This window comes from Eurosta solidaginis, chromosome 1 (genome assembly GCF_040869045.1).
Source record: "Eurosta solidaginis isolate ZX-2024a chromosome 1, ASM4086904v1, whole genome shotgun sequence".
NCBI lineage: Eukaryota > Metazoa > Arthropoda > Insecta > Diptera > Tephritidae > Eurosta > Eurosta solidaginis.
In genome coordinates this window covers 385,032,127-385,055,556 of record NC_090319.1, presented here as the reverse complement: position 1 = coordinate 385,055,556, position 23,430 = coordinate 385,032,127, and the positions used below count along the sequence as shown (strand labels likewise).

At 37.7% G+C, this 23,430-nt stretch overlaps 1 protein-coding gene across 1 annotated transcript in view; it reads right to left on the bottom strand.

Annotated features, from left to right (window-relative positions):
- LOC137238396 (uncharacterized) overlaps window positions 1-23,430 on the bottom strand; it is a 34,969-nt gene that overhangs the window by 9,902 nt on the left and 1,637 nt on the right. The window lies entirely within an intron of this gene.

The window sequence follows — 23,430 nt, the reverse complement described above, 5'->3', positions numbered from 1 at the left end:
AAACGCGTCCACCCATAGAAGTAGGGCCCACTACCTTTTAAAATACTCATTAACACCTTTCGTTTCATACCCATATCGTACAAACGCATTCTAGAGTCGCCCATGGTCCACCTTTATGGCGATATCTCGAAAAGGCGTCCACCTATAGAACTAAGGTCCACGCCCTTCTAAAATACTCATTAACACCTTTCATTTGATACCCATATCGTACAAACAAATTCTAGAGTCAGCCCTGGTCCACGTTTATGGCGATATCCCTAAATGGCGTCCACCTATAGAACTATGGCCCTCTTAAAATACTCTTTAATACGATTTTCCGTCATCCCTTGTCAAATTTGGTTTTGAGACAAACCGGTTTCAGTTTTCGTTCGACACTGATGATGGAACAAGGAATGACGGAAAATCGTTCCAATATACATCATTTATCCACCCTGTCGGAAAAACTACAAAACAAGATAAGTCACTCTTTAATACCTTCCATTTGATACACGTCATACAAACACATTCCAGGGTTACCCCAGGGACATTTTCCTACATGGCGATTTTCCCTTACTTTGTCTCCATAGCTCTCAACCTAGTATGTAATGTTCGGTTACACCCGAACTTAGCCTTCCTTACTTGTTTAGTTTATTTGTCCTAAAAATCCTTTAGGTATGTACATCTGTTCACTATATATTTCTTATATTATACATCCGATTGTTTGGAGATTACGAACGGGATAAGATTATTGTTCAGCCCCATTCATGAAAGGTATGAAGTGTTCGGCACAGCCGAACACAGTCCCGTCCTTACTTGTTTTTTTTTTTTAACTTTTAGGACTGATCTTGAATTTTTATCATCTTTTCATCTTATACGTTTGTAAATTTTTATGAGTTATATAGTTGTTTTAATTAAATTTTTATGCTTTATTATGACAGAAAAGCTGAAAAGAATTAAGACATATCGGCTGACATTACAGTTATTTCCATCCTGCCAAAGATTTCAACAGATGTCTTTGTATTTTTAAATTAGAAATTATATTCTCCCGAGCAGAGAATCGAACTATAGTCATCAAATTTCGAATCCCGCGTGCCGTCATAGTCTAATTGTAGTAGGGATGGAAATAACTGTAATTTCAGCCAATATGTTTAGTTTTTTTCAGCTTTTCTGCATAATAATTAATTAAAAACCAAAAATTTACAAATATTAAGGACTGATTATATGAGAAAATTGATATAACCGAGTTCTGGAGAAATTCAGTTTGGAAATAAGATTTTTATGTAAATAAAAATGAACTAGTTTGGCTTACCCTAAGGTTTTTTGTTAAAACGAAACGGTGTTTGGACGCTGCGAAAAATATTATTTGTAATTTATCGGAAACACTAAAAACTGTAGATTAATCTGGAATACTTATATTGATATCGATACTTTTGTGGCAGTTCCTTGTTAAGGGTATACTTGATTAATTTCAGGAGGTTAATCTACTTGTTTGCTTGGAAAAGATAAATTTTATATCAGAAAAAATGTGTTCAGAAAAGAAAGTTGAAGGAAAAAATGATAAAAGCTAGAATGAAAATAATTATAATGTCTCCTAAAATTATATTGCCGGGTCCCCTTTATAGGAGCGTAACACAAGAGACATTGTGCGTTACAAAAGGCATCTGAAATCATAAAACAGTTTTTGTCATTCATGTTTAATCGCGCACAAACTGCTATCTCATTAAATGTAAGCAACTAAAGCTGCAGACTTATATGAGTTTGCCGAGGATTGCCCGTATCGCTTTAAATGTATAAAAACATTTATTTCAAGCAATTTTTAACTTAATAATTTATTTAATAATTTGGGAGAATTTTAAACAACGTGACATTAGAACGGACAAGGCGACAGCTGTTTCGATTATACCTTGTAAATCTCTTCAAAGCCTTTTCTCCCGGGAGTGGGAGTGGAACCCGAACTCCTACGATAGTTGAAATGGTTATAAACAGACATTGGTGCTTTATCGGTAACCTTATAACAGCTGATTCGACCAACCTTATGGGAATCAATGCAATCGATTATTGGTGCCGCTAAAGCGCCAAATACACGACACGAACATTTCCGCGAACATTCCGCAATCTTGTTCGCAGCTTTGGCCATACACCATACGAACTTTTGGCCGAACATTAGTTCTCTTTCAGACAGCGATGAATACGGACAACAATTGTGCTGCAGCAATATTGCTCGATGTGGCAATTAAGCGTAAAAAAAGAGAGAAGATCGCAAAAAAAGAATTTGGTGCAAAGAATGGTTTAAAAAACGAGCAGTTCTTGGACAAAGTGAGCTTCTTAAAGAACTGGAATTCACGTCACAAAATGATTTTAAAAATTACGTTCGTATAAGCAAGGCAACATTTGACCAACTTTTACAAAAAATTTTGCCACTCATAACGAAAAGGGATACAATAATGAGAGAAGCGATTCCCCCTCATCACCACCTTGCTTTAACTTTGCGCTTTCTAGCTAGTGGCAATAGCTTTGAAGACTTAACATTTTTGACAGCAATTGCGCCCCAAACTACTTATTTTTTTTATAACTGTATCCTTTGTGGCATCAGGATGTACTTCTTTTAATTTTTCGATTAAAGTCGCATAATCATTATTCTTTTTAATTCTATTACAATAATCTTTGCTTTTTACTTGCCACAATGATGGCAAAGATTTATACATTTCAATAAATTCACTCAGAAATTTTTTATTGTCCATTTTACTTTTCCGCGCACGTCTGTTCCGTTCAGAAATTACTACGATTATGAGCTATTTCGCCATACACGCACGAACAGTTCGCGCAAATGTTCGCCAAAAATTAAAATATTTCGATTTTTGGCGAGCATTTGCGCGAACTGGCAAACACCACCATACACGACAGAAAAGGTCGCAGAAATATGACATAACGGGAATGTTCGCGGAAATGTTTGTGTCGTGTATTTGGCGCTTAAGGTCGTAACCGTATCATAGCCAACCAATTGGTTTTTGGTTTACCGTCGTAACGATAAACAGCTGATTACGTTAGGGATACGACTACAGCGATACGACATACGGCACCAATGACTCCCGCTTAAGCGACTGTTTTGTTACCTTGTTGCTGTCTGTGAAACGACCATTTTTTTTTTTTTTTTGATTATTAGTTTCTTGGTTAAAGCTTAAGCTTATAAAACACCAGGTTATCCCTCCATTGGTGTTAATCCATAACACCATGCTATATATTCAACTTTTAATGTCTTTAAATTGTTGCACAGTTGCTCCACCAACACACAGGTAATACACTAAGGCCAGAACCATGTGCGTAGGTTTCTGCGTAATTAAGGTTATTATATATTTAGATTTAATGGTTTACTCCAAGTACGATAAATTTTAAGTTTTTCAACTATTTTTAATAATTTTTTGTCATTTCGCTTCCCTCACTATACGCCATTTTGTTCTCAACCGCATGAATAGCGTCCTTTTATAACACGCGGTTGAGTTGTGGGGAAACGAACTTGACGCGACGACGTTACAACACGAAGTGTGAAACGACCAAAGATGACGAAACGACTGATATGAAAATTATGTTTTTACCTCACTGTGGCGCAATTGCTTTTTCGTTCTCAACAACGACTGAAATGAAGAGCGTAAGAATACGTGTGATGAGCATGCTGCTCATGTGAGTCAGCTTTGCCCATCTATGTTTTGCATCAGTGGCAGTGATGATAATCATGGTACATTTGTACTTTTGTTGGTACATTTCGCTCCCCGATAGTACGTTGGTACTAGATTGCCATATTTGGTACATTTTTGTAAAATACAGCACTACACTTCAAGTCATTTGCAAAGCAGCTCTGAATGTACAAAAAAATTTTAAATTTTTCGAACAAAATATATAGTTAAGTTGTTTTGTTGCCGAGTACAATTTGCTATTTGCAATTATCGATCATTTAAATATGCTTATGAAAAATAACATAACTGATTCTAAAATTGTGAACAAATTTTGCACCAATAGAATTAAAGCACAGAAAATAATAACTCAAATAACAGGGCCAGAAAATTATAAATCCATAATTGGGTTTTGTCAGAAGAATTATTATTCTCTAATAATAGATGAAACGACTGATATATGTATATCAAAAAAGTTGGCAGTTTCGACTCGAATTTTTGATAAAAAGTGTATTGATAGATTTTTAGATTTGATACCTTTGACCGATAGTAGAACGGAAGGTATTTTTAATGCCATTATTAAATCTTTGAAAAATCATTCAATACCACTTGAAAAAATGATTGGTTTCACTGCCGTCAATTGCCCGGTTATGATGGGAGCAAAAAGCGGAATGCAAGCAAGGCTGAAGCAAGTTGTTCCAAATCTGCATGTTAATGGATGTGTTTGTCACATTTTAAATTTAGCTTCAATAGCCGCTTGTGATGTATTTCCCAACAAAATTTATAAATTTTTAATAGACGTAACTATCATTTTTGTAACAGCCCCTTAGGAGGGCAGACTTTCGGAGTTTTCAAGAACATTTCGGTACAGAAATGCATGTTATACTAAAGTACGCCTCCACAAGGTGACTTTCTAGACAAGCAGTCATAGATAGAATTCTTGAGCAATGGGATGCCCTCAAGTATCATTTTAGTCTTTACGTATTTGAAAATAAAAGCTGTAATCAATATATTAATCTTATATCTGAAATTTTTCAAAGTGCTATTTATAAAGTATATTTTACATTTCTTTCTTATATTTTAAATAAAATAAATAATGTGAATATAGAAATGTAGTCTGAAGATATTCACATAAATTTATTTATTACCAAATTAAAAATTTTATAAAAAAAATCTTATTTAGACTCCAGTCCCATTTGGATGTTAAATATTGATTCAGACGAAAATCACTTAACCCCAAATGAAGTTTACAGCGGTGTTAATGTGGATATTATTCTATCAAACAACCTTTTCGAAAAAAGGTAGTATTTTAATTTGTGTTATAAAGTTTCCTGACTAAAAACAGTTTTTGCATAAAGAAGCAGAATATAATAGCTCTAGTTTGGTTGAAATTCACATCCGAAGACTTTTGGTACATTTTTGGCTGATTTGCCTTATTTTTTTTTTTTCCTCGTTTGCTACAAAATGAAAAAATCCATTTATCATCCGTGATCAGTGGTGTCAAAACGAAAAATGTGAGTGTATGAGTGAGAACGAGAGAATGGGAGCAGCCCAGTAGGAAATTTAAACCAAAATAACAGCATATTGGATTGGAGTAGAAAATTTGGAACGTGTTAGACTTTCAAATAAAAAATTCAAGGGTGTTACTTCCCTTCAAAAAACGCGAGTACTCTACAAATAATGTAAGGAATACTCCTTTGGGAGTATAGGACTGCTCCAAATCTAATCTGTATTCATACAAAAAATGTGCTCCAATTAACATTGCGATGTCCTAGGAGAGGAGTAGGTGCTCCCACTCTCGCTTTGTTTGTGAGTATTCCATAGAGTACATACGTGAGAGTACTTTCCAAAGTACTTTCACTGTAGTACTCCATGGAGCACCCACAGAGGATCATATGCCAAAGTACTAAAGAGGAATTGTGTCGGAAAGAATTATCGAAGTGAATTTAATTTAAAATGAAAGTAAATGAAGAGGGGCAATAGAACTTTTATATTTTATACTACGAATATTCTTATGTTATTTAGCATTTGCGTGAATAAAGAAACTAATATAATATGTATACATAAAACCAGTGCCCTGTTGCATTTTATCAGAGTTGCCAAAGTAAAATTTTATTATTAGTTATTTGAACGCAATATTTTACTTTTGGCAACTCTGTTCGATTGTCATCGTGTCGTGATCTTTGTCGTTGAAAAAAGAGCAATGATCGGCTGATGGTGGTCCGCAAACACATTGCAAAGGAGTATTGTTAGAGTCATTGTTTACTATATAGTTTGGCAGCTTAAGTAGAGGTTATGTTGCGAATAGAGTGGAAGGCAGTGGACTAGGCAGTCGAATGTCATATAATGAAGGCAGGCATGTTTAACGAACGAAACGATATCATTTCGTTACGATAATCAACGTTAATAAACGAAACGAAGTCACTTCGTTTCGTTTATTAACGTTAAGATCGTCAAATTAACGTTAATTTGGCGTTATTAACGTTAATAAACGAAACGAAGTCATTTCGTTTCGTTTATTAACGTTGATTATCGTAACGAAATGATATCGTTTCGTTCGTTAAGCATGCCTGAATGAAGGAATGGTGTTCGGAGACTTTTCAAAGTTAAAAAAAAAAATGATAAAAGCTTTAATATAAATAAAACTATTGTTTTAATAACAACAAAAACGCCATATATATTCTGTATACATACATTTGTAAGGATTATCTCACTTTAAAATTTGAATTAAATAATCTAAAGTTTTTTTTTGAGTCGAGAACTGTGCGTGTGAATGTGCGAATTTTCACCGATCAGCTGTTAGTTGCGCTACTTGGTAAAATTTACAATGGTTAGAGTATTCCAACATGAAGAAAATGGAATACGTAATCCAACAATTTTTGCAGGGTTGTTAAGCCTACACATTTTAAAATAAGGGCGGTATTTTACAGATTTTGTATTTGATAAAATTCTTGTATTACCGATGTTAATGATTTTGTGGTAACTTGCATTAAAGCCGATGAGAGATTTCTCTTATATACATACAACGGTTCTATGCGCTATGTACACACTGTAGACTGCAGCTTCAATGCACTGTCACTGTACTCAAGTTTTCAGTCGTTCATTCTTCTTCGCCTTGTCGGTACCTGTTTGCTTAAATAAATACAATCCACTTAAGTATCACTACTACATAACGCGTGTTTTAATTATAACATCTGGCGACGATACAAAACGGGCGATGTCGATATTTGGAAGTGTACCGAAATTTGATTTTAAAGAAAATATATGGAATGTTTTCCATAGTCAACTTGACCAATTTTTCATTGCTAACAATATTGAAGAGGGGAAGCAGAGAAAGGCAATTTTCCTGAATGCCCTGTCGGAAAAAACTTACGTGCTTCTAAAAAAATCTGCTGAATCCACATAGTCTTGATGGTGCAGCAACTACGTATGAACAGTGTATCCTAGCTATGTCGGCTCATTTTAAACCAGCCGCGTCCGAATTTCCAGAGCGATTTAAGTTTTATCAGGCCAATAAAACGGCAACTGAATCAATAAACGACTGGGCGGCAAGAGTTCGATCATTAGCGGTAGGATGTTCTTTCGGCCCACACTTTGATATGGCGATTCGCGATAAATTCATTATGGGCTTGGAAGCTGGCCCAGCAAAAGACAAAATATTCCTAGAAAATGAAAGCACCCTCACATTGGAAAAGGCAATAAGCATCGCTAACGCATCACATTATATTCGGCAGCAGTATGAGGTCAAAAGGGAAGTTGAAGACAGCAGTGAGCAGCTACATTATAACCAAAGTCAAATGAAGGTCAGGCGAAGGAGAATGAACGACTGAAAACTTGAGTACAGTGACAGTGCATTTAAGCTGCAGTCTACAGTGTGTACATAGCGCATAGAAACCGTTGTATGTATATAAGAGCAATCTCTCATCGGCTTTAATGCAAGTTACCACAGATTTAATGCAAATAAATTTTTATAAGTGTGTAGACTGATGGGAAAACATTATGACTGGTAAAATAAATGCTTTGTAGGTCAACTGAACAGAAATCAAATTTTTTAGGCATATTGCATCAACCATCAACTTGCATTCGATTCAAAGAGCACAGCGAAAGAGAGAAATTACGTTTGTTATTACGAAACTTGGGGGTGTTAAGCCGAGTGATCATAATGTGATACTCGAAAAATTGTTAACCAATTGAAGACACATTTCAGAATTTGGTTTGTTTTCAACCATTTATTGATATCTTTAAAACCCCCTTCAGTTACTATATAAGTAGGTATGAGTTTGTGAAAATCTTCCACCATACAGACCTAATATTGAGTTCTCGAATAAGGTGTAAGAATATCCAATATTGAAAAGGATTTTTTTGAGTGCTTAACACTTTCCGTTCACCACATTTTTGTGTGCAAATTTTTCTAACTTTAATTTTATTCGTTCCAGGCAACACAAAAATTTTCAGATTTCTGTTCCACATTAGATTGGACTCGGTTCAGTCGTTTCCGTTCTCAGATCCTCTTTCGGTTTCGCTTCGAGCGTAGATTCCACATTTTGAAAACAGGGGTTTTGTCATGTGGGGACACAGTGCATGCATGACATACATTACGTACATATGTCGGGTTGATTCTGTATAACTAAGGGTTTAACCTGTGACATTATCCAGAACGAATTTCGGCCAGAGCGACTCGTGTCTCCCTTGGTAGTATACTTTCTTCTTCTCAGAGTCTATTTATGCTTATCTGGATCAACCGGCTGCGTAGCCAGGTGCCGGATCCTCTCATAGTGCTTACTGAGATGTTTCCTTATCCCTCCTGCAGGCGGGGCTAGTTCAAGCAGTTGTTTGCTGGGATGTCATGCTTTGTGACAATTCAGCAAAAACTGTCTGTTCAGCATTTTATTATGCCTTTTTATGTTAAACTGTTGTGTCTCACTATGCAGACGATGTTCAGGGGTTATAAGGAGACATTCCGTGGCAGTTCTGAGTGCAGTATTTTGACATGCCTGCAGCCTTTTCCAGAGTGTGTAGACCACACTACCAAACTTGTCTGTCGAGGGACTGTAGGATTTTGTTGCGGCTTTGTACTTTAGATATAATTTCGGAGGCGTGTGCCTTGAAGGTTAGAATGTTGCCGAACTTTGCACATAAGATCTTTGGTTGACTGACAGTCGGTAATACCATCGACGTGAACTTCCAATATTTGCGTATCTGTTCCTTCCACGCCGTAAAAAGAGTGATATTCGTTTTCTTATAGCTTTGTCTTCTAAACCAGTTGTAGTTCTTTAAAGTGTAATTTACTTTTCACCGAACTGTGAAAAAAATAACTGCAGAGCTAAAAATGACATTAAGGCCGGGTTTTTCAGTGCGAGTTTAAACTCCAGTTAAAGTTGGCTAGAATTTAACCCTGCCACTTTGGCCGTTTAAACTGAGATGAGCGGCAAAATTTTATGTTATCGAACAAAGTGGCAAGGTTAAACTCTAGCCAACTTTAACTAGAGTTCAAGCTCTCACTGAAAACCAGGTATAAAAGAATTTATAGGAATAGACAGCTCGATCTTGAGTTTCAACTGAAATGTGTCAGCTATCCACAGCTCAGCTAATAAAATTTTTAGGCTTGGTTTGGTTAAGCTGGAAACAAAAAACAGGCTCGATGGATGGCTTGACGCTTCCCTGTTTGTGAACGTGGCAGGTCGGGATGGGCAGAGCATCCTTGAGCCTGTCTTAAGGATAGGTTTTGTCCTCCCAACATTAAGGGACAAATAGTTTTGAAATACATATTACTGATTTTGTGTCTGGTGTGGTGCCATTAAAAAACCAAATTATTATGGACTTTGTGCCGCTGATGGATTGCCTGCGGAGCTATTCAAGTACGGCGGCGAGGAGTTGGTAAGGCGCATGCAGCAGCTTCTTAGCAAAATATGGGCGGACGAGTGCATGCCCGGCGATTGGAATCTAAGTGTTCTTTGCCCAGTCCACAAAAAGGGGGATACTGCAAAATGCACCAACTATCGTGGAATCAGCCTTCTTAATATCGCATATAAGGTCCTTTCAAGTGTATTGTGCGAAAGATTGAAGCCCACCGTGAACCGGCTGATTGGACCTTATCAGTGCGGCTTCAGACCTGGTAAATCTACCAATGACCAGATTTTCACAATACGCCAAATCATGTAAAAAACACGTGAAAAAAGAATCGACACACATCACCTCTTAGTCGACATTAAAGCCGCCTTCGACAGCACGAAAAGGAGCTGCCTGTATGCCGCTATGTCTGAATTTGGTTTCCCCGCAAAACTTATACGGCTGTGCAAAATGACGTTGAGCAACACCATCAGCCCAGTCAGAATTGGGAAGGACCTCTCCGAGCCGTTCGAAACTAAACGAGGTTTCAGACAGGGTGACCCCCTATCGTGCGATTTTTTTAATTTGATGCTGGAGAAAATTATACTAGCTGCAGAACTTAACCGCACTGGAACAATATACTATAAAAGCGTGCAATTACTGGCATATGCTGATGACATTGATATCATCGGCCTAAACACCCGCGCTGTTAGTTCTGCTTACTCCAAACTGGAAAAAGAAGCGGTAGAGATGGGTTTGATGGTGAATGAGCACAAAACGAAGTACCTGCTGTCATCGAGCAAAGAGTCAGCGCATATGCGCCTTGGCATCCACGCTACTGTTGGCAGCCATAATTTCGAAATAGTAAAAGACTTCGTTTATTTGGGAACCGGCGTCAACACTAGCAACAACATCAGCACTGAAATCCAGCGAAGAATCGATATTGCCAATAAATGCTACTTTGGACTAGGTAGGCAATTGAAAAGTAAAGTCCTCTCTCGGCGAACGAAAATCATACTATACAAGTCACTTATCGTACCCGTCCTGCTATATGGGGCAGAAGCATGGACCATGACAACAGCAGAGGAAGCGGCTTTGGGAGTGTTCGATGATGAGCTGTACGAGCTATACGCAGACATCAACATAGTCCAGCGAATTAAAACGCAGCGGCTGCGCTGGCTAGGTCATGTTATGCGAATGAAAGATGATGCTCCGACCAAGAAAGTGTTTCTATCGGAACCCGCCTATGAAAGCAGAGGTAGTGGGCGTCCCCCACTCCGTGGAAGGACCAGGTGGAAAACGATTTGACCAATTGGCGCCGGTTGGCGGAGCGAAGGAGCGACTGGCGCGCCTTGTTGGACGGCCATAACCGTTTAGACGGTTAAACGCCAATTAAGTAAGTAAGGGCCTGGCGTGGCGCCATTTAAAAGCAAAATTGTTATTGATTTTGTGCCTGGCGTGGTGCCATTTAAGAACTAAAAAATTACCATTGTTACGAGAAATAACGAAATTTAAATACTGAATAACGGAGGAACATGTGAAATGAAATGACAATGTAGAAAGACTATTTTGATTTTGTACCTGGCGCTGTGGTCATAGAACCCTGCCATTAATCCCAAATCTCAAAAAAAAAGAAAAATTGTATAGAGCTTTTCAACGCAAGAATAATGGCCAGGACAACCCAATGTATGTAAAAGCATATTTTGTATTATACATGTAAACAACAATATGAAGTTTAGGATAAATTTCATAGATCATATTTTCGCATATTTTGCAAAAACAAAAAAATTTATTTTGTGTTTATCTCTTAAACTTAGGACGGGTTACACAGATTACTAAAGAGCAAAAGAAGGTAAAGGATAAGTTACATGTGTATGTAAAATATATATGTAACTAAATTTTTTGCGCTAGTACTAAAAAATATGTACATTCAAATATGGCATTAGTTCTCATAGTTGGGCACAGAGGACTAAATTTGCATTTCCACTACCATTAAATTCGTTCACTACTAAATTTTAAATACAGTGCACAAAATTTACAATTCTACCTACTACTGAAATTTAGCGGACCTACAAGTTTTACTTAAACTCGGACCGGCATCTGCCATGCAAAGTTTGAAACATATATTTTTCAATTATATTGGTATTTAATGCTGCCGGAAGGTATGAGTCTCCGATCAACACAGCTGAACATGTATTGGGATGTTGGAAAGCACGTGTTCTAAATCACCCTCTACTTTGTTAAGTATTGACACTGTCCGAATGCATTAAAATTCCGATCAGCACAGGGGGTTGAAAAGAACTTGTTTCTAACCCTCCCCTGGTCAAAATTTTATTTGGACTTATTTTCGATCAAAATATTTTGTTGTAATTTTAATGCTGTCGGCACAACTTCTCGAAAAGGGCCTGAAGCACAATATCGTGGACCAAAATACAGTAAGAAAAGCGTAGCAGGCGGTTGTAGATGCGGAGATCGCAATATCATTGATACCACAGGAGGAACAGGAGCACGCAAGACACATGTGCAGGGAAATAATAAAAAAGGAGGTGAAAGCACAGGAATGACAAAAAGCTAATGCAGAGGAGAAAACAATAAAGAATCTACGGCATAAACTAAGGAAAAACAATATTTTCACAACGAAAGCGGACAAAGGAAACACCACTGTGCTTATCGAAAAAGAGGCATATATACACTGAAAGAAAAAGACTAGTAAAATCAACCGAAATACGGGTCAATTCAACCGAAATTTCTATCAATTTTTATCCATCGTTACAAGATGTTGAATCAACTGCGCACAAATCGTTGATTCGTAATTGACCGTTTTAGTAGTAAAATGAACAAAAAAGGTGTTGCGAAAGTTTTGTACGAAAGTACCTATGTTGCCATATACATACATACTGTCACGGATATTACCATCACTAAGTTATCCCATCACTAAGGCGATGCTAAGGCCACGATAAGCAGTATTTACGTCAATAATCAAATCATGTATACACATATATAAGGCAGCCGAAATAAGTCACACACAGATGCATTTACTTATACGCCTATGTATGCGCGAGAGACTGTAAACTACAAACATTCACATCAATAATTCAATCATTATGTATCTACATAAACGAATAAATAATTGCGTCTACACATATGTACGTATACGAGCAGCGGAGCGGCAATGCACAAACACATGCATATATCTTATCTGAGTTGGCACAAGGGAGAGCAATAATTTGTGCACGTAGTTGTGGCTGGCGATTTTGTAGCCGAAACAAACTAGTAAGTTCTGGAAATCGAAGAGCCTAGAAGTATGCAGCGTAAACTATAAAAGCGGGGCAAGCGAGTAAGAAGTAATTCAGTTTGATTTGAGATTTGGATTAAGCGCTATCTAGCGAGCTATATTATTTTGAATAGTAGAGTTTCATTTGAGCTGTCAATCAGTTTGGTTATTAAGTAAGCTATTCGTTGCAAAGTACAAGTGTTATTGTGAAGTACTTGAATAAAGGCCATTTTGCATTATTACATATTGGAGTTATTTATTCAACAGTTTAGCGATACGAACTTAGCAGAGGGTTGCAAATAAGAGGATTTGCAGCAAATTCGTTACAATACGTAAATATGTGAATACATAAATACGCATGCTTGCTACATATACATACATATGTACGCACTTACTAAAAAAAAAATGTAAGGCGCGATAACCTCCGAAGAGATCTAAGGCCGAGCTTCTCTTCCAATTTCCGTCGTGCTCCTTTTTAATTTTTCCAACAAATTGGCGGGACGGGACCTACTTGTTTTATGCCGACTCCGAACGGCATCTGCGAGGCAGATGAGTTTTCACTGAGAGCTTTTCATGGCAGAAATGCACTCGGAGTGATTGCCAAACACTGCCGAGGGGCGACTCCGCTTAGAAAAATTGTCTTCTAATTGAAAAACCGTATTTCTAAAATTTTGATGTTGCTTTGCCCGTGGTGTGAACCCAGGTGTGGTAGGCGGAGCACGCTACCATCACACCACGGTGGCACTTACATACTAACCGATCTTCAATTGGGCGCACATCAAATATGGTGGCACACATTAGACATTATACACTTTATTATTTTGTTTTATTAAACACACTTTCACCAAATTTTATATTTTATAATTTATTTAATTTATAGTTTTGAACTTCGCTTTGCAAATAGAAATGAAAATAATAGTAACGAAACTGATTCTCAATTCTTTCAGTTGCAGCTCATTCTCAATTTCTTCTCTCGCATGTAGTTGCCACACTTAATTGTATCGAACAAAACTTTAGTATACATTTTTGACATAACATTTTAAAAAGAGAACTTGTAAGTTATAGAAAAGTAAAGAATCAAATCGCAGTAAGGTAATTCACCACAAACTTTACATGTAATTCGGCAAGTTTAATTTTCGTAATACTTTAAGTTGAAACGATTCCAAAACAACTCAAACTTTTATGTTGTCGGAAACATCAACATTAAAAAAGGATGTTTTTTATTATCTTATTAAATTCGTTCGCGTGAGTGAAAATTTGAACAAAATGTTACTAAAATTCTGTTCGTTCAAATAAAACTTTTCCAACAAGAGGGCGTAATTTTGCATTTCGCTTGGAGGAGAAGTTGCAAAATTGTACCCGATTAATAGGTGTCCCGGTATCTGTGTGTTTTTTTCGATTTGGTGGTTTTCTTATTTTGGTGTTTTTTTTTTTTATAACAAGTGGCACCATCGTCATAAGTACAAAGTAGCGAGCGTAAAATTCTCTTTGAAATTTGCTCATGTATTGACTGTTGATCGCCGTTGAAATGACCAGTGAGATCAGTTGTTTTAACAAAAAAATCAGTTAGATTGATTAGGAATCTGTCAATTTTACAGAATTTTGTTAACTTAAGAGCGACAATTTCTCTTCTGTTGAAATTACTAAACTAATTTGTTCGCTTGACAAAGAACCAGGTCGAATTAACCGTAAATCGATCAATTTCACCGAATCTCCCTTAAGTCAAGAACAGCAGAACAGATTTGTTGATTTTCCTAGCACCATTTCTTTCAGTGTAGCCAAAACCGAAGAACTCATAGAGGAAATGAAATGTGGTAGAATAAGAGAGGATCCTACAGATGAATACCAAAAACAAATCAAAGTTGCTATAAAAAATTAAGCAAACATAGTAGATTCTAACATGGCACATAGATTGGTCCAAATGAACACTTCGGCTCCTTCACTGATTGCGCTACCAAAAATCCACACGCCGGGCACGCCAATGAGGCCCATCATTAATTTTAAATCGGCACCATGTTACAAACTATCCAAATATTTAAAAACGATATTGAGAGATACTCTGGAGCTAAGGAATGAATTTGCAATAGCTAACACAACAGAACTTAAAGAGAAACTTGAGACGGAAGAGGTAACAAAGAACAGCAAATTGGTATCTTTTGACATAAAAGATTTATACCAATGAATATCGCTATCGGAGACTTTGGACATAGTCAGCTCAACAATAGTTCATAATACAAAAAACAAAGTGGAAAGTATGCAAATAACAAATACGCTAAGAACCACTTTACGTCAAAACTATTTTCAATTCAACAATAAAATATATAGACAAACAAACGGTTTTGGAATGAGAAGCCCCACATCAGCCATTCTTATGGAAGTGTTCATGCAAAATCTGGAACAAAAGTACATACAGGAGGTGAAGTCCAAATTGGGCGTGTCATTTTATGCTAGATACGTGGATGACATAATATGCGTTTTAACTACTAATAACGAAGAGCTTGTACTAGTACCTCAACAAGCAGCACGGAAATATAAAATTTACAATGGAAACCGGAACAGACGGAGGAATTAACTATCTAGATCTCACGATAAATATTGATAAAGAACCCAAAATGTTTAACTATGACATATGTATATAAGCCAACGGCCACTGACACAATAATACATAATACCTCAAGCATTAAGGCATTTGGTACATAGACTTGAAAGAACACCTCTTACACAAGAGGCATATAAGAGAGAACTTGAGGTCATATATAACATCGCTGCAAACAACACTAGTAAATAAGCTCAGAAGGACAAATGGAGAACCAAAAAGAAACAATAAAAAGGAAAATAATAGCTGGACCACTATGACATATACTGGAAAAGCAACATATAAATTGGCAAACTTCCTTAAAAAATACAACATTAACACAGCATTCAAAACATCGAACAATCTAGGGCGAAAGGTAAGGACAAGCACTAACTCAGAGGATCCATTTAGCAGCCACGGCATATACAAGTTTACCTGCGGATGCCAACATAGTTACATAGGACAAACAGGACGGCAAATAAGAACGAGATTCAGAGAACACATTAGAGATTACAACAAAAAAATACGGAATCCAAACATTATACCAGGGTCTAACTTCGCGAATCACATGGTTGAGAATGAATGTTCCCCAGCAAACATCAATAAAACAGTTAGGGTTATTTACATAGAAGCAAAAGGCCGACGTCTCAACGTACTCGAAAACATGGAAATCTACAAACAGAAAACATTCGACGGTATAATAATAAACGAACAGATAAACACAATTTCTGACAGAATAGTCGAGCTTTTAAAACTTGTTTACAAGAAACAAAGTAATCACACAGGTACAACAGACAAACACACAACACCAAATAAACACAAAACAATTAACGCACCAAAACAACAAACCCAAAAAGAAGGTCAAACGACTAAAATTACGAATTTTTACCTGCCTCAGTCAGCCATACAAATCGTTCAATCGTACAATCAGTTAAAACCAACCTCGATTCTGAATGAACACACATACACATAACTAAATATACACAAGCATCAATTTTGACAACACCTGCTCATGTACCTACGAACTATAAATACAGGACAAACGACAACAACAGGTCAGAACGAAAATCGACACTGATGATGGCACAACGCCGAAACTGGTTCGTCTCTATAGATAAAACTATATATTTAAAAGAAAAACAGTAGTTCCGTGTTTTAAAAGAATTTTTAATAATAATAATTTTTCTTTGAGAAGACAAAATTTAAAAAGAGAGAAGTGTAAAAAAAGAATTTTTAAAACAAAGTAAAAATTGGTAAGTGTTTGCCACATTACACCCTTCCAAGTTTAACATAAATTAAAGGAAACAGATTTAACCTTTGTATTTGTACAAACTGATAATGAACTTAAAAAATTACTATTGTTTACCGACAAAGATTCTAAAAAAAACTGGTTTTAATCTGTCGATGGAAATTGTATCTTCTTTTTGACCAACTTGAATTTTAAAATATTTGGAATTCCGCTCAACAACTTTGAAAGGTCCATTATATCGAAAATCTAAACCCTTTTGATGTTCTGATCTCACCCACACATATTTGCAATCTTGTAAATCTTTATAAACAAAAGGATTGAGACTTGAATGGGTACTAGCTGGAATAGGTTTCATTTCTGCCATGAAACGTCGTAAATTGCTGAGAACTTCACCTTGCATATCTAATCGTTCAGATATTGTGTCAGTAAAAAATTCACCAGGCAAAGGAATCGTCTGGCCATAGACCAGTTCTGCTGCTGATGCTTGAATGTCCTCTTTAAAAGAAGTGCGTAATTCCAACAACACTGTTGATAATGCCTTCGTCCATTGTACATTTTCATGTGAAATAAGAGCTGCTTTTAAGGTTCGATGTAGACGTTCTACCATTCCATTTGATTGCGGATGAAAAGACGTAGTGTGGTAAAGCTTACAGCCTATAATTTTAGCAAAATTAGAGAAAACATTAGACGTAAATTGTCTACCTCTATCCGTATGAATAGTACTTGGACAACCAAAGTGTGCGATCCATTTATCATAAAATGCGCGACAAATTTCCTCTGCAGTAATTGTACTAAGTAGGATTACTTCCATCCAACGACTGAAACGATCTACCATAGTAAGCAAATATCTTTTACTTTACATCCGCCACAACATTATCTTTTCCTGAAATGTGACGCACATCCGTTGTGAATTGAGCAATGAAATCCAAATGTCGAAACTGACGTGGAGTTGCATTTTCAGACTTCTTTTGCTTAAACGCAAAAGTTAATGGCTTGTGATCCGTATATAAAACAAAATTTCTTGCTTCCAACAATGACGAAAATATTTTATTCCGCAAAATGCTGACAAAAGCTCTCTGTCATAAGTGCTGTAGTTACATTTAGCATGCGACAACTTTCGTGAGAAAAAACCTAACGGCCTCCAGTCCTTACCTTCTTTTTGTTCAAGGACTGCCCCTATAGCGATATTTGAGGCGTCAACTTTAAGATATATTTCTAGTTCTGGATTAGGATGCACTAATATTACTGCATTTGCAATACTTTGCTTACAATAGTCAAAAGCATCATTTAACTCTTCAGTCCAATAAATTTTCGTCTTATCATTTTTAATTGCACCTTTCGTTAAATTATTAAGCTTTGCTTCAACTTCTGTCCCAGCAGGTAAGAATTTTCGATAAAAATTTATCATTGCCAAAAAACGCCTAAGTTCAGTTATATCCTCAGGCCTCTTATACGAGAGTATTGTATCAATTATTGATTTCATTGGAGAAATGCCTTCGCTGCTTATTTCAAAACCTAAAAACTCTATTTTGGACACTCCAAATACACATTTATCAGGATTGATATTAATTCCGAATTCCGTGAAACGATTAAGTAAAATCTTCAAATGTTGAAGGTGCTCGTCAATATTCGTTGAAGCTATGAGTACATCATCAATGTACACAAAAACGAAATCTAAATTACGACAAACTTCATCCATGTAACGTTGAAAAGTTTGAGCCGCATTTGAAGACCAAACGGCATTTTGAGAAATTCGAAAAGTCCGAAATGTTATAATGGCCGTTTTCTGCATGCGAATTTGATCGTACCAAATCCAGCTTGGAAAAAATATGTTTTCCATGGAGATTATGATTGAAATCAGTTATAAACGGAATGGAGTATTTATCGGGCAAGGTTATTTTATTCAAGAATCTGTAATCTCCGCAAGGACGCCAGTCCCCATTTTTCTTGGGAACCATATGCAGTGGATTGGCCCAAGAACTTTTAGAAGGTTGAATTATACCCTGATCTAACATGAATTGAAATTCTTTTTTAGCAATTGCCAAACGTTTAGGATCCAGTCGTCTAGCTTTAGCAGTAACTGGTTTCCAGAAGTTTCTATGAAGTGAAAAGCAAGAGTTTCCTTTGGGTGTTTAAGAGAAGAGTTTATACTTATAACCTCAGGGAATTGTCTTAAAATCTTTTGATATTCTCAATTATCCTTTACTATATGCGAAACTGAAGGGGATGCAGTACTTGTAATACGAGCTTTAGTTCCAACGAAAGTTGTTCCATCTACTAAAGTACCATTGCGTAAATCCGGAAGTAAATTGTAATGCTTAAGAAAATTAGACCCGATAATAGGACGAGTAACGTCAGCGACTCTCTTTAACGGGGCAAGAAGAACCGGCAACTGGGAGGAATACACTCAAAATCTAACAAAGTACAATAAAGAGATAAGGAAAGCTAAGAGGGAAAGTTTCAGAAATTTCTGTGAGGGAATTTCTAGCACACCTGCAGCGGCAAGGCTCCACAAGGCCCTAGCCAAAGAGCAGAGGGAGATTAACTTAGCGATTAGGCTTCCAGACGGTACCTATACCGGAACGGTGGAGGAGCGAGCGAGGGCCCTGCTACACACGCATTTTCCGGGTGCCTCTCCGCAAGTACCGGAGCCTGTGTTCCCCAGAGTGAAACCAACCCCATCAGACTGGCAACTGGCCAACTCCCTCTTCAGTGAGGCCAGAGTCAGATGGGCAGTGGAAACCTTTGAGAAATACAAATCTCCGGGGGTGGATGGCATCTACCCGGTGCTAATGCAGCAAGGGACACAGATTATCCCACATCTGGCCAGGATCATGAGAGATAGCCTGGCACTGGGATACATACCCATGATGTGGAGAAGAGCAAAAGTGGTTTTCATACCAAAAGTAGGAAAAAAGGACTATTCGCAGGCAAAGTCCTTCAGACCAATAAGTCTAACTTCCTTTGTCTTGAAGGCAATGGAAAAGATATTGGACCAAGAAATCAGGTCGAACGCCCTTAAGAGCTGGCCCTTACATCATAGCCAGCATGCGTACAGAGCGGGTAGGTCCACGGACACAGCTCTGTACCAATTAACATCTGAAATACAGAGGGCGTTCGAAACAGATGAGGGTGATATTGAGGGTGCCTTTGACAACACATCTCATGAAAGCGTAAACATAGCACTGCAGAGAAGAGGAATTCAGATGCCTATCCAGAGATGGATTGACAATCTACTCCGCACAAGAATCGCTGAAGTCCATGTAGGCAACAGCGCAGTTAAGGTTAATACCACGAGGGGGCGCCCTCAAGGAGGTGTTCTATCACCCCTTCTGTGGAGCCTAGTAGTGGACGAACTCCTGCAAAAGCTATCTGACAGTGGCATAAGATGCCAGGGATATGCTGACGACATCGTCATAATTGCAAGGAGTAAGTTCGAGAGTACGCTCTGTGACATAATACAGATAGCACTGAATATTACGAAGGGATGGTGTGCCAGTGTGGGGCTTAACATCAACCCATCTAAAACGACCATCATCCCTTTCACCAGAAGAAGGGCCCTACCAGCCCTGAGAGCAATTACAATAAATGGCGTGGCACTAGAACATGGAACCGCGGTGAAATACTTGGGGGTCACCTTTGACACCAAGCTCCTATGGAAACAGCACTTCGACTCCATGAGAGCTAAGGCCACGAGGTCCATCATGATATGCAAACGTCTAGCAGGCAAATCATGGGGCTGTAGCCCGCATGTGCTAAGATGGATGTATACCATGATAGTAAAACCTATGATAACATACGGTTCGATAGCCTGGGCATCGAAAACAACTCGGGCGACGACGAGGCAAGCGCTGTCAAAACTTCAGCGACTGGCATGTGTATGCATCACGGGAGCTATGCGCACATGCCCTACAGCAGCGCTGGAGGCTATCCTTGATCTGACCCCACTGCATATATCAATAGAGCAGTCAGCCAAGCGAACCCTCCTGAATATTGCTAAGGAGGGCTCGGGCATAGGTAAAGTTAGATTGATGATATTATCAGTATTTGATAAAGATGCTATCTGCGGTCGAGAAATTTCGAAAATTTTATCAGCTTGTTGAGCTAATTCTGTAATTTCTGCATTGCTTGTTGATAATATTGAACGTACACTATCCGGTAATTGATCTAAAAATAGAGTCTTTAACACATTATCTCCAACGCCGTTACCTACTGCTAATGCTTTCACTGACTGTAAAAAATGTGTTGGCTTCTAATCACCAATCACTAAACCTCCAAACAGCTTCTTTAATTTAACTTCTTCCGAAATAGCAAAGGATGATATCAGGCATTGCTTAATGGCTTCATATTTATTTTCTTGTGGTGGGGAAAGTAAAATGTTTCCAACAAATTTTAAATGTGCTGAGTCCAAATTAGCGACGACATGACGAATGAACCATAACTGTGGCTGTTCCGACCAGAAAGGAGGTAGCTTGTATACGGTTGCTGCTCCAAATTATGCAGAGCTAGCAATTCAGAAGAGTCAATCTTGCCGATGACCAACTTGTGGATGAATATCACCCTAAGTAGAATTCTACGATTTTCTAGAGTAGGCAGATTGATGAGAAGAAGCCTACTGGAAGATGAATTCTAGAATCCCAAATAAGACCACGAAGTGCAAATATAAAAATTCTTTTTGCACATACTCAATCCGCGGTCTATGATTTTTGTGTCCAGGACACCAGACACACGAGCAATATTCAAGTACTGGGATGACCAAGGAAGTGTATAGGATCTTCGTGAGATAAGGATCGTTAAACTCTTTGGCCCAAGGTTTAACAAAGCCAACTATACCCGTTGCTTTATTTACGATGAATGAAATATGCGTATTAAAATATAGTTTTTGGTTGAAAAATACACCTTAGCCATTAACGGCAGATAATCGCTCCAGAGGTGTAGCATTTAGAGTATATTGTGTCAAAAACGCTTTACTCGGTGAAAAGTCATAAGCTTACATTTTGAGTAGTTTAAAACGAATAGGTTCGCTGTGCACCAGTTCTGAAATGAATCCAAATCAACTTGAAGGAGGTTTCGACTAAGTCCGACGGCAGTTTAACGTTATCCGCACACATAAGAGCCTGGGAATGTTTAAGTTAGTGGTAAGTCATTTATAAAAAGGGTAAATAGCAATGGGCCCAGATGGCATTTAGTTTTAGTTTGGTACTACAAAGCCACATGTATAAAGAATTTAAATCTTCTTGCGTTTTACATCCTGCTAACTTTATATCTGAATTACTTATTTCTAGTAATTTATCACCCGCAAGCAACCTGATTTTGCTATGCTTTAAGGCAGAGGATACATCGTTTATATACATATTAAATAGGATTGGGGCCAGTATTGATCCTCGTGAAAGGCCTATTTCCAGCAATGGCTCAATGGCCCGAAACCACAGAATCAATAGCAGTTTTATGTTTCCGGTTGGTTAAAAAAACTGTTAACCACTATTTTTCAAACGTTGTTAACATGTTTTCCTGAGTTGAGTGATAGAAAATTTGTTCTCTGAACGGCGAGTTGAGCCAACTGCCAAATGAAACAACTATCTTTAAATATTAAGGAAAAGACCTTCTTAAATAATTTTTACCCTTCACATAATGGCGGCCACCGTGGTGTGATGGTAGCGTGCTCCGCCTATCACACCGTACGCCCTGGGTTCAACTCCCGGGCAAAGCAACATCAAAATTTTAGAAATAAGATTTTTCAATTAGAAGAAAATTTTTCTAAGCGGGGTCGCCCCTCTGCAGTGTTTGGCAAGCACTCCGGGTGTATTTCTGCCATGAAAAGCTCTCAGTGAAAACTCATCTGATTTGCAGATGCCGTTCGGAGTCGGCATAAAACATGTAGGTCCCGTCCGGCCAATTTGTAGGGAAAATCAAGAGGAGCACGACGCAAATTGGAAGAGAAGCTCGGCCTTAGATATCTTCGGAGGTTATCGCGCCTTACATTTATTTTTTATTTTTAATTTTATTATAATCAACACTTCGAGAAAATGTAGCGAAACAAATATCTGCTCAGTAATTTGACGTAAAATTCCAACCGTTGAGTGGATCATAACTGCTCAATGGTGCATTCGAAAAGTTATCACTCAACAACAGATCAGCACTTCTGCAACTTTTTTTATTTCATATGAGAACCAACCCGGTTTTACCACCCTGTGACATTTCCACTATTCTTTTCGTATTCGATTTCGGCTTAGATCTGGATTCGGTGCTGATGTCCGTTTTTTGTCTGCCTGATAACAGACCCGGTTTGAATAAAACTCCGTTAGGGTACTGTTTCGACTTAAGTTCTTGACTTTATTTTGCGTATTTTTTCCGTTCCTATGTTAATACCGGCTCCGGGGTCGGCTTGGTTTTGTTCTGTTTCGGTTACGGGTTTCGCTTCCAGCTCTGGTCTTGCATCGGTTATGGTCCCGGATTTGGCACTGGCTTTAGTCTGTTTTGATTTATTCTGCTTTGAATGCTGTTTCGGTTCCATATTCGGTTGGGCTGTTGGTATCTTTCCGGCTTATTAGGGCCGCAATGCTTTACTGTTGTAGTGTCCTTGGAACCGATGGTCTTGCTTAGAGAATGTCGACGATATGTTTTAATTCTAATTCAAACAAATTACACTTCGACGTTACTTTTTTCAGTAGTTTAGATCTATTTTAACCACTTCAGCTGGCAACAGCAACTTCGCCACGATTTTTCGTGCTGCATGTCATTTTTTGTGCGATGCATTAATAAGATCATATTTTTTTTTTTATTTGCCTTATAAAGATATACAAAATGTACGTTAAATGTGAAGCTTTAGCCTTTGTTTCACGACAAAATAGGAGTG